Consider the following 13,845-nt stretch of genomic DNA (forward strand, 5'->3'; position numbering starts at 1 on the left):
CTCACAGCAGGTCAAATTGTGTGTGGTTGCAACATTACGGTCCCATTGAGTACATTTTTGGAGAGAGGGACATCAGTAGCACCACAGGGGGGGGAGGAGGGTGCTGAGCACGTTACATTTTCTCTCTTCGGTAAGCATTTTTTTGTGTTTGATACTTTTGGAATTTTGGTTTTTCATGTTGATTTTAAAATGACCTTTTTCATGTTTGAAATGTACTAACTCGTTTTTTCCTCACAGCAGGTCAACTTGTGTGTGGTTGCAACATTACGGTCCCATTGAGTACATTTTTGGAGAGAGGGACATCAGTAGCACCACAGGGGGGGGGAGGAGGGTGCTGAGCACGTTACATTTTCTCTCTTCGGTAAGCATTTTTTTGTGTTTGATACTTTTGGAATTTTGGTTTTTCATGTTGATTTTAAAATGACCTTTTTCATGTTTGAAATGTACTAACTCGTTTTTTCCTCACAGCAGGTCAACTTGTGTGTGGTTGCAACATTACGGTCATAATGAGTACATTTTTGGAGAAAGGGACATCAGTTGCACCACATGGCGGGAGGGGGGTGCTGAGCACGTTACATTTTCTCTCTTCGGTAAGCGTTTTTTTGTGTTTGATACTTTTGGAATTTTGGTTTTTCATGTTGATTTTAAAATGACCTTTTTCATGTTTGAAATGTACTAACTCGTTTTTTCCTCACAGCAGGTCAACTTGTGTGTGGTTGCAACATTACGGTCCCATTGAGTACATTTTTGGAGAGAGGGAAATCAGTAGCACCACAGGGGGGGGAGGAGGACGCTGAGCACGTTACATTTTCTCTCTTCGGTAAGCATTTTTTTGTGTTTTATACTTTTGGAATTTTGGTTTTCATGTTGATTTTAAAATGACCTTTTTCATGTTTGAAATGTACTAACTCGTTTTTTCCTCACAGCAGGTCAACTTGTGTGTGGTTGCAACATTACGGTCCCATTGAGTACATTTTTGGAGAGAGGGACATCAGTTGCACCACATGGCGGGAGGGTGGTGCTGAGCACGTTACATTTTCTCTCTTCGGTAAGCATTTTTTTGTGTTTGATACTTTTGGAATTTTGGTTTTTCATGTTGATTTTAAAATGACCTTTTTCATGTTCGAAATGTACTAACTCGTTTTTTCCTCACAGCAGGTCAACTTGTGTGTGGTTGCAACATTACGGTCCCATTGAGTACATTTTTGGAGAGAGGGACATCAGTTGCACCACATGGCGGGAGGGGGGTGCTGAGCACGTTACATTTTCTCTCTTCGGTAAGCATTTTTTTGTGTTTGATACTTTTGGAATTTTGGTTTTTCATGTTGATTTTAAAATGACCTTTTTCATGTTTGAAATGTACTAACTCGTTTTTTCCTCACAGCAGGTCAACTTGTGTGTGGTTGCAACATTACGGTCTCATTGAGTACATTTTTGGAGAGAGGGACATCAGTAGCACCACAGGGGGGGGAGGAGGGTGCTGAGCACGTTACATTTTCTCTCTTCGGTAAGCATTTTTTGTGTTTGATACTTTTGGAATTTTGGTTTTTCATGTTGATTTTAAAATGACCTTTTTCATGTTTGAAATGTACTAACTCGTTTTTTCCTCACAGCAGGTCAACTTGTGTGTGGTTGCAACATTACGGTCCCATTGAGTACATTTTTGGAGAGAGGGACATCAGTTGCACCACATGGCGGGACGGGGGTGCTGAGCACGTTACATTTTCTCTCTTCGGTAAGCATTTTTTTGGGTTTGATACTTTTGGAATTTTGGTTGTTCATGTTGATTTTAAAATGACCTTTTTCATGTTTGAAATGTACTAACTCGTTTTTTCCTCACAGCAGGTCAACTTGTGTGTGGTTGCAACATTACGGTCCCATTGAGTACATTTTTGGAGAGAGGGACATCAGTAGCACCACAGGGAGGGGAGGAGGGTGCTGAGCACGTTACATTTTCTCTCTTCGGTAAGCATTTTTTTGTGTTTGATACTTTTGGAATTTTGGTTTTTCATGTTGATTTTAAAATGACCTTTTTCATGTTTGAAATGTACTAACTCGTTTTTTCCTCACAGCAGGTCAACTTGTGTGTGGTTGCAACATTACGGTCCCATTGAGTACATTTTTGGAGAGAGGGACATCAGTAGCACCACAGGGGGGGCAGGAGGGTGCTGAGCACGTTACATTTTCTCTTCTCGGTAAGCATTTTTTTGTGTTTGATACTTTTGGAATTTTGGTTTTTCATGTTGATTTTAAAATGACCTTTTTCATGTTTGAAATGTACTAACTCGTTTTTTCCTCACAGCAGGTCAACTTTTTGTGTGGTTGCAACATTACGGTCCCATTGAGTACATTTTTGGAGAGAGGGACATCAGTAGCACCACAGGGGGGGGAGGAGGGTGTTGAGCACGTTACATTTTCTCTCTTCGGTAAGCATTTTTTTGTGTTTGATACTTTTGGAATTTTGGTTTTTCATGTTTATTTTAAAATGACCTTTTTCATGTTTGAAATGTACTAACTCGTTTTTTCCTCACAGCAGGTCAACTTGTGTGTGGTTGCAACATTACGGTCCCATTGAGTACATTATGGAGAGAGGGACATCAGTAGCACCACAGGGGGGGGAGGAGGGTGCTGAGCACGTTACATTTTCTTTCTTCGGTAAGCATTTTTTTGTGTTTGATACTTTTGGAATTTTGGTTTTTCATGTTGATTTTAAAATGACCTTTTTCATGTTTGAAATGTACTAACTCGCTTTTTCCTCACAGCAGGTCAACTTGTGTGTGGTTGCAACATTACGGTCTCATTGAGTACATTTTTGGAGAGAGGGACATCAGTAGCACGACAGGGGGGGGGGGGGGGGAGGGTGCTGAGCACGTTACATTTTCTCTCTTCGGTAAGCATTTTCTTTGTGTTTGATACTTTTGGAATTTTGGTTTTTCATGTTGATTTTAAAATGACCTTTTTCATGTTTGAAATGTACTAACTCGTTTTTTCCTCACAGCAGGTCAACTTGTGTGTGGTTGCAACATTACAGTCCCATTGAGTACATTTTTGGAGAGAGGGACATCAGTTGCACCACAGGGGGGGGAGGAGGGTGCTGAGCACGTTACATTTTCTCTCTTCGGTAAGCATTTTTTTGTGTTTGATACTTTTGGAATTTTGGTTTTTCATGTTTATTTTAAAATGACCTTTTTCATGTTTGAAATGTACTAACTCGTTTTTTCCTCACAGCAGGTCAACTTGTGTGTGGTTGCAACATTACGGTCCCATTGAGTACATTTTTGGAGAGAGGGACATCAGTAGCACCACAGGGGGGGGAGGAGGGTGCTGAGCACGTTACATTTTCTCTCTTCGGCAAGCATTTTTTTGTGTTTGATACTTTTGGAATTTTGGTTTTTCATGTTGATTTTAAAATGACCTTTTTCATGTTTGAAATGTACTAACTCGTTTTTTCCTCACAGCAGGTCAACTTGTGTGTGGTTGGAACATTACGGTCCCATTGAGTACATTTTTGGAGAGAGGGACATCAGTTGCACCACAGGGGGGGGGGGGGGAGGAGGGTGCTGAGCACGTTACATTTTCTCTCTTCGGTAAGCATTTTTTTGTGTTTGATACTTTTGGAATTTTGGTTTTTCATGTTGATTTTAAAATGAACATTTTCATGTTTGAAATGTACTAACTCGTTTTTTCCTCACAGCAGGTCAACTTGTGTGTGGTTGCAACATTACGGTCCCATTGAGTACATTTTTGGAGAGAGGGACATCAGTTGCACCACAGGGGGGGAGAGGAGGGTGCTGAGCACGTTACATTTTCTCTCTTCGGTAAGCATTTTTTTGTGTTTGATACTTTTGGAATTTTGGTTTTTCATGTTGATTTTAAAATGAACTTTTTCATGTTTGAAATGTACTAACTCGTTTTTTCCTCACAGCAGGTCAACTTGCGTGTGGTTGCAACATTACGGTCCCATTGAATACATTTTTGGAGAAAGGGACATCAGTTGCACCACAGGGCGGGAAGAGGGTGCCGAGCACGTTACATTTTCTTTCTTCGGTAAGCATTTTTTTGTGTTTGAAACTTTTGTAATTTTGGTTTTTCATGTTGATTTTAAAATGACCTTTTTCATGTTTGAAGTGTACTAACTCGTTTTATCCCCACAGCAGGTCAACTTGTGTGTGGTTGCAACATTACGGTCCCATTGAGTACATTTTTGGAGAAAGGGACATCAGTTGCACCACAGGGCGGGAGGAGAGTGCTGAGCACGTTACATTTTCTCTTTGGTAAGCATTTTTTTGTGTTTGATACTTTTGGAATTTTGGTTTTTCATGTTGATTTTAAAATGACCTTTTTCATGTTTGACATGTACTAACTCGTTTTTTCCTCACAGCAGGGCAACTTGTGTGTGGTTGCAACATTACGGTTCCATTGAGTACATTTTTGGAGAAAGGGACATCAGTTGCACCACAGGGCGGGAGGAAGGTGCCGAGCACGTTACATTTTTTTTCTTCGGTAAGCATTTTTTTGTGTTTGATACTTTTGGAATTTTGGTTTTTCATGTTGATTTTAAAATGACCTTTTTCATGTTTGAAATGTACTAACTCGTTTTTTCCTCACAGCAGGTCAATTTGTGTGTGGTTGCAACATTACGGTCCCATTGAGTACATTTTTGGAGAGAGGGACATCAGTTGCACCACAGGGGGGGGGGGGGGGGGAGGAGGGTGCTGAGCACGTTACATTTTCTCTCTTCGGTAAGCATTTTTTTGTGTTTGATACTTTTGGAATTTTGGTTTTTCATGTTGATTTTAAAATGACCTTTTTCATGTTTGAAATGTACTAACTCGTTTTTTCCTCACAGCAGGTCAACTTGTGTGTGGTTGCAACCTTACGGTCCCATTGAGTACATTTTTGGAGAGAGGGACATCAGTTGCACCACAGGGGGGGGAGGAGGGTGCTGAGCACGTTACATTTTCTCTCTTCGGTAAGCATTTTTTTGTGTTTGATACTTTTGGAATTTTGGTTTTTCATGTTGATTTTAAAATGAACTGTTTCATGTTTGAAATGTACTAACTCGTTTTTTCCTCACAGCAGGTCAACTTGTGTGTGGTTGCAACATTACGGTCCCATTGAATACATTTTTGGAGAGAGGGACATCAGTTGCACCACAGGGCGGGAGGAGGGTGCCGAGCACATTACATTTTCTTTCTTCGGTAAGCATTTTTTTGTGTTTGAAACTTTTGTAATTTTGGTTTTTCATGTTGATTTTAAAATGACCTTTTTCATGTTTGAAATGTACTAACTCGTTTTTTCCTCACAGCAGGTCAACTTGTGTGTGGTTGCAACATTACAGTCCCATTGAGTACATTTTTGGAGAAAGGGACATCAGTTGCACCACAGGGCGGGAGGAGAGTGCTGAGCACGTTACATTTTCTCTTTGGTAAGCATTTTTTTGTGTTTGATACTTCTGGAATTTTGGTTTTTCATGTTGATTTTAAAATGACCTTTTTCATGTTTGAAATGTACTAACTCGTTTTTTCCTCACAGCAGGTCAACTTGTGTGTGGTTGCAACATTACGGTTCCATTGAGTACATTTTTGGAGAAAGGGACATCAGTTGCACCACAGGGCGGGAGGAGGGTGCCGAGCACGTTACATTTTTTTTCTTCGGTAAGCATTTTTTTGTGTTTGATACTTTTGGAATTTTGGTTTTTCATGTTGATTTTAAAATGACCTTTTTCATGTTTGAAATGTACTAACTCGTTTTTTCCTCACAGCAGGTCAACTTGTGTGTGGTTGCAACATTACGGTCCCATTGAGTACATTTTTGGAGAAAGGGACATCAGTTGCACCACAGGGCGGGAGGAGGGTGCCGAGCACGTTACATTTTCTTTCTTCGGTAAGCATTTTTTTGTGTTTGATACTTTTGGAATTTTGGTTTTTCATGCTGATTTTAAAATGACCTTTTTCATGTTTGAAATGTACTAACTCGTTTTTTCCTCACAGCAGGTCAACTTGTGTGTGATTGCAACATTACGGTCCCATTGAGTACATTTTTGGAGAGAGGGACATCAGTAGCACCACAGGGGGGGGAGGAGGGTGCTGAGCACGTTACATTTTCTCTCTTCGGTAAGCATTTTTTTGTGTTTGATACTTTTGGAATTTTGGTTTTTCATGTTGATTTTAAAATGACCTTTTTCATGTTTGAAATGTACTAACTCGTTTTTTCCTCACAGCAGGTCAACTTGTGTGTGGTTGCAACATTACGGTCCCATTGAGTACATTTTTGGAGAGAGGGACATCAGTTGCACCACAGGGGGGGGGAGGAGGGTGCTGAGCACGTTACATTTTCTCTCTTCGGTAAGCATTTTTTTGTGTTTGATACTTTTGGAATTTTGGTTTTTCATGTTGATTTTAAAATGACCTTTTTCATGTTTGAAATGTACTAACTCGTTTTTTCCTCACAGCAGGTCAACTTGTGTGTGGTTGCAACATTACGGTCCCATTGAATACATTTTTGGAGAGAGGGACATCAGTTGCACCACAGGGCGGGAGGAGGGTGCCGAGCACGTTACATTTTCTTTCTTCGGTAAGCATTTTTTTGTGTTTGAAACTTTTGTAATTTTGGTTTTTCATGTTGATTTTAAAATGACCTTTTTCATGTTTGAAATGTACTAACTCGTTTTTTCCTCACAGCAGGTCAACTTGTGTATGGTTGCAACATTACGGTCCCATTGAGTACATTTTTGGAGAAAGGGACATCAGTTGCACCACAGGGCGGGTGGAGGGTGCTGAGCACGTTACATTTTCTCTCTTCGGTAAGCATTTTTTTGTGTTTGATACTTTTGGAATTTTGGTTTTTCATGTTGATTTTAAAATGACCTTTTTCATGTTTGAAATGTACTAACTCGTTTTTTCCTCACAGCAGGTCAACTTGTGTGTGGTTGCAACATTACGGTCCCATTGAATACATTTTTGTAGAGAGGGACATCAGTTGCACCACAGGGCGGGAGGAGGGTGCCGAGCACGTTACATTTTCTTTCTTCGGTAAGCATTTTTTTGTGTTTGAAACTTTTGTAATTTTGGTTTTTCATGTTGATTTTAAAATGACCTTTTTCATGTTTGAAATGTACTAACTCGTTTTTTCCTCACAGCAGGTCAACTTGTGTGTGGTTGCAACATTACGGTCCCATTGAGTACATTTTTGGAGAAAGGGACAGCAGTTGCACCACAGGGCGGGGGGAGGGTGCTGAGCGCGTTACATTTTCTCTCTTCGGTAAGCATTTTTTTGTGTTTGATACTTTTGGAATTTTGGTTTTTCATGTTGATTTTAAAATGACCTTTTTCATGTTTGAAATGTACTAACTCGTTTTTTCCTCACAGCAGGTCAACTTGTGTGTGGTTGCAACATTACGGTCCCATTGAATACATTTTTGGAGAGAGGGACATCAGTTGCACCACAGGGCGGGAGGAGGGTGCCGAGCACGTTACATTTTCTTTCTTCGGTAAGCATTTTTTTGTGTTTGAAACTTTTGTAATTTTGGTTTTTCATGTTGATTTTAAAATGACCTTTTTCATGTTTGAAATGTACTAACTCGTTTTTTCCTCACAGCAGGTCAACTTGTGTGTGGTTGCAACATCACGGTCCCATTGAGTACATTTTTGGAGAAAGGGACATCAGTTGCACCACAGGGCGGGAGGAGAGTGCTGAGCATGTTACATTTTCTCTTTGGTAAGCATTTTTTTGTGTTTGATACCTTTGGAATTTTGGTTTTTCATGTTGATTTTGAAACGACCTTTTTCATGTTTGAAATGTACGAACTCGTTTTTTCCTCACAGCAGGGCAACTTGTGTGTGGTTGCAACATTACGTTCCCATTGAGTACATTTTTGGAGAAAGGGACATCAGTTGCACCACAGGGCGGGAGGAGGGTGCTGAGCACGTTACATTTTCTCTCTTCGGTAAGCATTTTTTTGTGTTTGATACTTTTGGAATTTTGGTTTTTCATGTTGATTTTAAAATGACCTTTTTCATGTTTGAAATGTACTAACTCGTTTTTTCCTCACAGCAGGTCAACTTGTGTGTGGTTGCAACATTACGGTCCCATTGAGTACATTTTTGGAGAAAGGGACATCAGTTGCACCACAGGGCGGGAGGAGGGTGCTGAGCACGTTACATTTTCTCTCTTCGGTAAGCATTTTTTTGTGTTTGATACTTTTGGAATTTTGGTTTTTCATGTTGATTTTAAAATGGCCTTTTTCATGTTTGAAATGTGCTAACTCGTTTTTTCCTCACAGCAGGTCAACTTGTGTGTGGTTGCAACATTACGGTCCCATTGAGTACATTTTTGGAGAGAGGGACATCAGTTGCACCACAGGGGGGGGAGGAGGGTGCTGAGCGCGTTACATTTTCTCTCTTCGGTAAGCATTTTTTTGTGTTTGATACTTTTGGAATTTTGGTTTTTCATGTTGATTTTAAAATGACCTTTTTCATGTTTGAAATGTACTAACTCGTTTTTTCCTCACAGCAGGGCAACTTGTGTGTGGTTGCAACATTACGTTCCCATTGAGTACATTTTTGGAGAAAGGGACATCAGTTGCACCACAGGGCGGGAGGAGGGTGCTGAGCACGTTACATTTTCTCTCTTCGGTAAGCATTTTTTTGTGTTTGATACTTTTGGAATTTTGGTTTTTCATGTTGATTTTAAAATGACCTTTTTCATGTTTGAAATGTACTAACTCGTTTTTTCCTCACAGCAGGTCAACTTGTGTGTGGTTGCAACATTACGGTCCCATTGAGTACATTTTTGGAGAAAGGGACATCAGTTGCACCACAGGGCGGGAGGAGGGTGCCGAGGACGTTACATTTTCTCTCTTCGGTAAGCATTTTTTTGTGTTTGATACTTTTGGAATTTTGGTTTTTCATGTTGATTTTAAAATGGCCTTTTTCATGTTTGAAATGTGCTAACTCGTTTTTTCCTCACAGCAGGTCAACTTGTGTGTGGTTGCAACATTACGGTCCCATTGAGTACATTTTTGGAGAGAGGGACATCAGTTGCACCACAGGGGGGGGAGGAGGGTGCTGAGCACGTTACATTTTCTCTCTTCGGTAAGCATTTTTTTGTGTTTGATACTTTTGGAATTTTGGTTTTTCATGTTGATTTTAAAATGAACTTTTTCATGTTTGAAATGTACTAACTCGTTTTTTCCTCACAGCAGGTCAACTTGTGTGCGGTTGCAACATTACGGTCCCATTGAATACATTTTTGGAGAGAGGGACATCAGTTGCACCACAGGGCGGGACGGGGGTGCTGAGCACGTTACATTTTCTCTTTGGTAAGCATTTTTTTGTGTTTGATACTTTTGGAATTTTGATTTTTCATGTTGATTTTAAAATGAACTTTTTCATGTTTGAAATGTACTAACTCGTTTTTTCCTCACAGCAGGTCAACTTGTGTGTGGTTGCAACATTACGGTCCCATTGAGTACATTTTTGGAGAAAGGGACATCAGTTGCACCACAGGGCGGGAGGAGAGTGCTGAGCACGTTACATTTTCTCTTTGGTAAGCATTTTTTTGTGTTTGATACTTTTGGAATTTTGGTTTTTCATGTTGATTTTAAAATGAACTTTTTCATGTTTGAAATGTACTAACTCGTTTTTTCCTCACAGCAGGTCAACTTGTGTGTGGTTGCAACATTACGGTCCCATTGAGTACATTTTCGGAGAGAGGGACATCAGTTGCACCACAGGGCGGGAGGAGGGTGCTGAGAACGTTACATTTTCTCTCTTCGGTAAGCTTTTTTTTGTGTTTGATACTTTTGGAATTTTGGTTTTTCATGTTGATTTTAAAATGAAATTTTTCATGTTTGAAATGTACTAACTCGTTTTTTCCTCACAGCAGGTCAACTTGTGTGTGGTTGCAACATTACGGTCCCTTTGAGTACATTTTTGGAGAAAGGGACATCAGTTGCACCACAGGGCGGGAGGAGAGTGCTGAGCACGTTACATTTTCTCTTTGGTAAGCATTTTTTTGTGTTTGATACTTTTGGAATTTTGGTTTTTCATGTTGATTTTAAAATGAACTTTTTCATGTTTGAAATGTACTAACTCGTTTTTTCCTCACAGCAGGTCAACTTGTGTGTGGTTGCAACATTACGGTCCCATTGAGTACATTTTTGGAGAAAGGGACATCAGTTGCACCACAGGCCGGGAGGAGGGTGCTGAGCACGTTACATTTTCTCTCTTCGGTAAGCATTTTTTTGTGTTTGATACTTTTGGAATTTTGGTTTTTCATGTTGATTTTAAAATGAACTGTTTCATGTTTGAAATGTACTAACTCGTTTTTTCCTCACAGCAGGTCAACTTGTGTGTGGTTGCAACATTACGGTCCCATTGAGTACATTTTTGGAGAGAGGGACATCAGTTGCACCACAGTGGGGGGAGGAGGTTGCTGAGCACGTTACATTTTCTCTCTTCGGTAAGCATTTTTTTGTGTTTGATACTTTTGGAATTTTGGTTTTTCATGTTGATTTTAAAATGAACTTTTTCATGTTCGAAATGTACTAACTCGTTTTTTCCTCACAGCAGGTCAACTTGTGTGTGGTTGCATCAGTACGGTCCCATTGAATACATTTTTGGAGAAAGGGACATCAGTTGCACCACAGGGCGGGAGGAGGGTGCCGAGCACGTTACATTTTCTTTCTTCAGTAAGCATTTTTTTGTGTTTGAAACTTTTGTAATTTTGGTTTTTCATGTTGATTTTAAAATGACCTTTTTCATGTTTGAAATGTACTAACTCGTTTTTTCCTCACAGCAGGTCAACTTGTGTGTGGTTGCAACATTACGGTCCCATTGAATACATTTTTGGAGAGAGGGACATCAGTTGCACCACAGGGCGGGACGGGGGTGCTGAGCACGGTACATTTTCTCTTTGGTAAGCATTTTTTTGTGTTTGATACTTTTGGAATTTTGATTTTTCATGTTGATTTTAAAATGAACTTTTTCATGTTTGAAATGTACTAACTCGTTTTTTCCTCACAGCAGGTCAACTTGTGTGTGGCTGCAACATTACGGTCCCATTGAGTACATTTTTGGAGAAAGGGACATCAGTTGCACCACAGGGCGGGAGGAGAGTGCTGAGCACGTTACATTTTCTCTTTGGTAAGTATTTTTTTGTGTTTGATACTTTTGGAATTTTGGTTTTTCATGTTGATTTTAAAATGAACTTTTTCATGTTTGAAATGTACTAACTCGTTTTTTCCTCACAGCAGGTCAACTTGTGTGTGGTTGCAACATTACGGTCCCATTGAGTACATTTTCGGAGAGAGGGACATCAGTTGCACCACAGGGCGGGAGGAGGGTGCTGAGCACGTTACATTTTCTCTCTTCGGTAAGCTTTTTTTTGTGTTTGATACTTTTGGAATTTTGGTTTTTCATGTTGATTTTAAAATGACCTTTTTCATGTTTGAAATGTACTAACTCGTTTTTTCCTCACAGCAGGTCAACTTGTGTGTGGTTGCAACATTACGGTCCCATTGAGTACATTTTTGGAGAAAGGGACATCAGTTGCACCACAGGGCGGGAGGAGAGTGCTGAGCACGTTACATTTTCTCTTTGGTAAGCATTTTTTTGTGTTTGATACTTTTGGAATTTTGGTTTTTCATGATGATTTTAAAATGAACTTTTTCATGTTTGAAATGTACTAACTCGTTTTTTCCTCACAGCAGGTCAACTTGTGTGTGGTTGCAACATTACGGTCCCATTGAGTACATTTTTGGAGAAAGGGACATCAGTTGCACTACAGGCCGGGAGGTGGGTGCTGAGCACGTTACATTTTCTCTCTTCGGTAAGCATTTTTTTGTGTTTGATACTTTTGGAATTTTGGTTTTTCATGTTGATTTTAAAATGACCTTTTTCATGTTTGAAATGTACTAACTCGTTTTTTCCTCACAGCAGGTCAACTTGTGTGTGGTTGCAACATTACGGTCCCATTGAGTACATTTTTGGAGAGAGGGACATCAGTTGCACCACAGGGGGGGGAGGAGGTTGCTGAGCACGTTACATTTTCTCTCTTCGGTAAGCATTTTTTTGTGTTTGATACTTTTGGAATTTTGGTTTTTCATGTTGATTTTAAAATGAACTTTTTCATGTTTGAAATGTACTAACTCGTTTTTTCCTCACAGCAGGTCAACTTGTGTGTGGTTGCAACAGTACGGTCCCATTGAATACATTTTTGGAGAAAGGGACATCAGTTGCACCACAGGGTGGGAGGAGGGTGCCGAGCACGTTACATTTTCTTTCTTCAGTAAGCATTTTTTTGTGTTTGAAACTTTTGTAATTTTGGTTTTTCATGTTGATTTTAAAATGAACTTTTTCATGTTTGAAATGTACTAACTCGTTTTTTCCTCACAGCAGGTCAACTTGTGTGTGGTTGCAACATTACGGTCCCATTGAGTACATTTTTGGGGAAAGGGACATCAGTTGCACCACAGGGCGGGAGGAGAGTGCTGAGCACGTTACATTTTCTCTTTGGTAAGCATTTTTTTGTGTTTGATACTTTTGGAATTTTGGTTTTTCATGTTGATTTTAAAACGACCTTTTTCATGTTTGAAATGTACTAACTCGTTTTTTCCTCACAGCAGGGCAACTTGTGTGTGGTTGCAACATTACGGTTCCATTGAGTACATTTTTGGAGAAAGGGACGTCAGATGCACCACAGGGCGGGAGGAGGGTGCCGAGCACGTTACTTTTTTTTTCTTCGGTAAGCATTTTTTTGTGTTTGATACTTTTGGAATTTTGGTTTTTCATGTTGATTTTAAAATGACCTTTTTCATGTTTGAAATGTACTAACTCGTTTTTTCCTCACAGCAGGTCAACTTGTGTGTGGTTGCAACATTACGGTCCCATTGAGTACATTTTTGGAGAAAGGGACATCAGTTGCACCACAGGGCGGGAGGAGGGTGCCGAGCACGTTACATTTTCTTTCTTCGGTAAGCATTTTTTTGTGTTTGATAGTTTTGGAATTTTGGTTTTTCATGTTGATTTTAAAATGACCTTTTTCATGTTTGAAATGTACTAACTCGTTTTTTCCTCACAGCAGGTCAACTTGTGTGTGGTTGCAACATTACGGTCCCATTGAGTACATTTTTGGAGAGAGGGACATCAGTTGCACCACAGGGGGGGGAGGAGGGTGCTGAGCACGTTACATTTTCTCTCTTCGGTAAGCATTTTTTTGTGTTTGATACTTTTGGAATTTTGGTTTTTCATGTTGATTTTAAAATGAACTTTTTCATGTTTGAAATGTACTAACTCGTTTTTTCCTCACAGCAGGTCAACTTGTGTGTGGTTGCAACATTACGGTCCCATTGAATACATTTTTGGAGAAAGGGACATCAGTTGCACCACAGGGCGGGCGGAGGGTGCCGAGCACGTTACATTTTCTTTCTTCGGTAAGCATTTTTTTGTGTTTGAAACTTTTGTAATTTTGGTTTTTCATGTTGATTTTAAAATGACCTTTTTCATGTTTGAAATGTACTAACTCGTTTTTTCCTCACAGCAGGTCAACTTGTGTGTGGTTGCAACATTACGGTCCCATTGAGTACATTTTTGGAGAAAGGGACATCAGTTGCACCACAGGGCGGGAGGAGAGTGCTGAGCACGTTACATTTTCTCTTTGGTAAGCATTTTTTTGTGTTTGATACTTTTGGAATTTTGGGTTTTCATGTTGATTTTAAAACGACCTTTTTCATGTTTGAAATGTACTAACTCGTTTTTTCCTCACAACAGGGCAACTTGTGTGTGGTTGCAACATTACGGTTCCATTGAGTACATTTTTGGAGAAAGGAACATCAGTTGCACC

This window comes from Schistocerca americana, chromosome 9, assembly GCF_021461395.2.
Source record: "Schistocerca americana isolate TAMUIC-IGC-003095 chromosome 9, iqSchAmer2.1, whole genome shotgun sequence".
In the NCBI taxonomy this organism is placed as follows: Eukaryota; Metazoa; Arthropoda; class Insecta; order Orthoptera; family Acrididae; genus Schistocerca; species Schistocerca americana.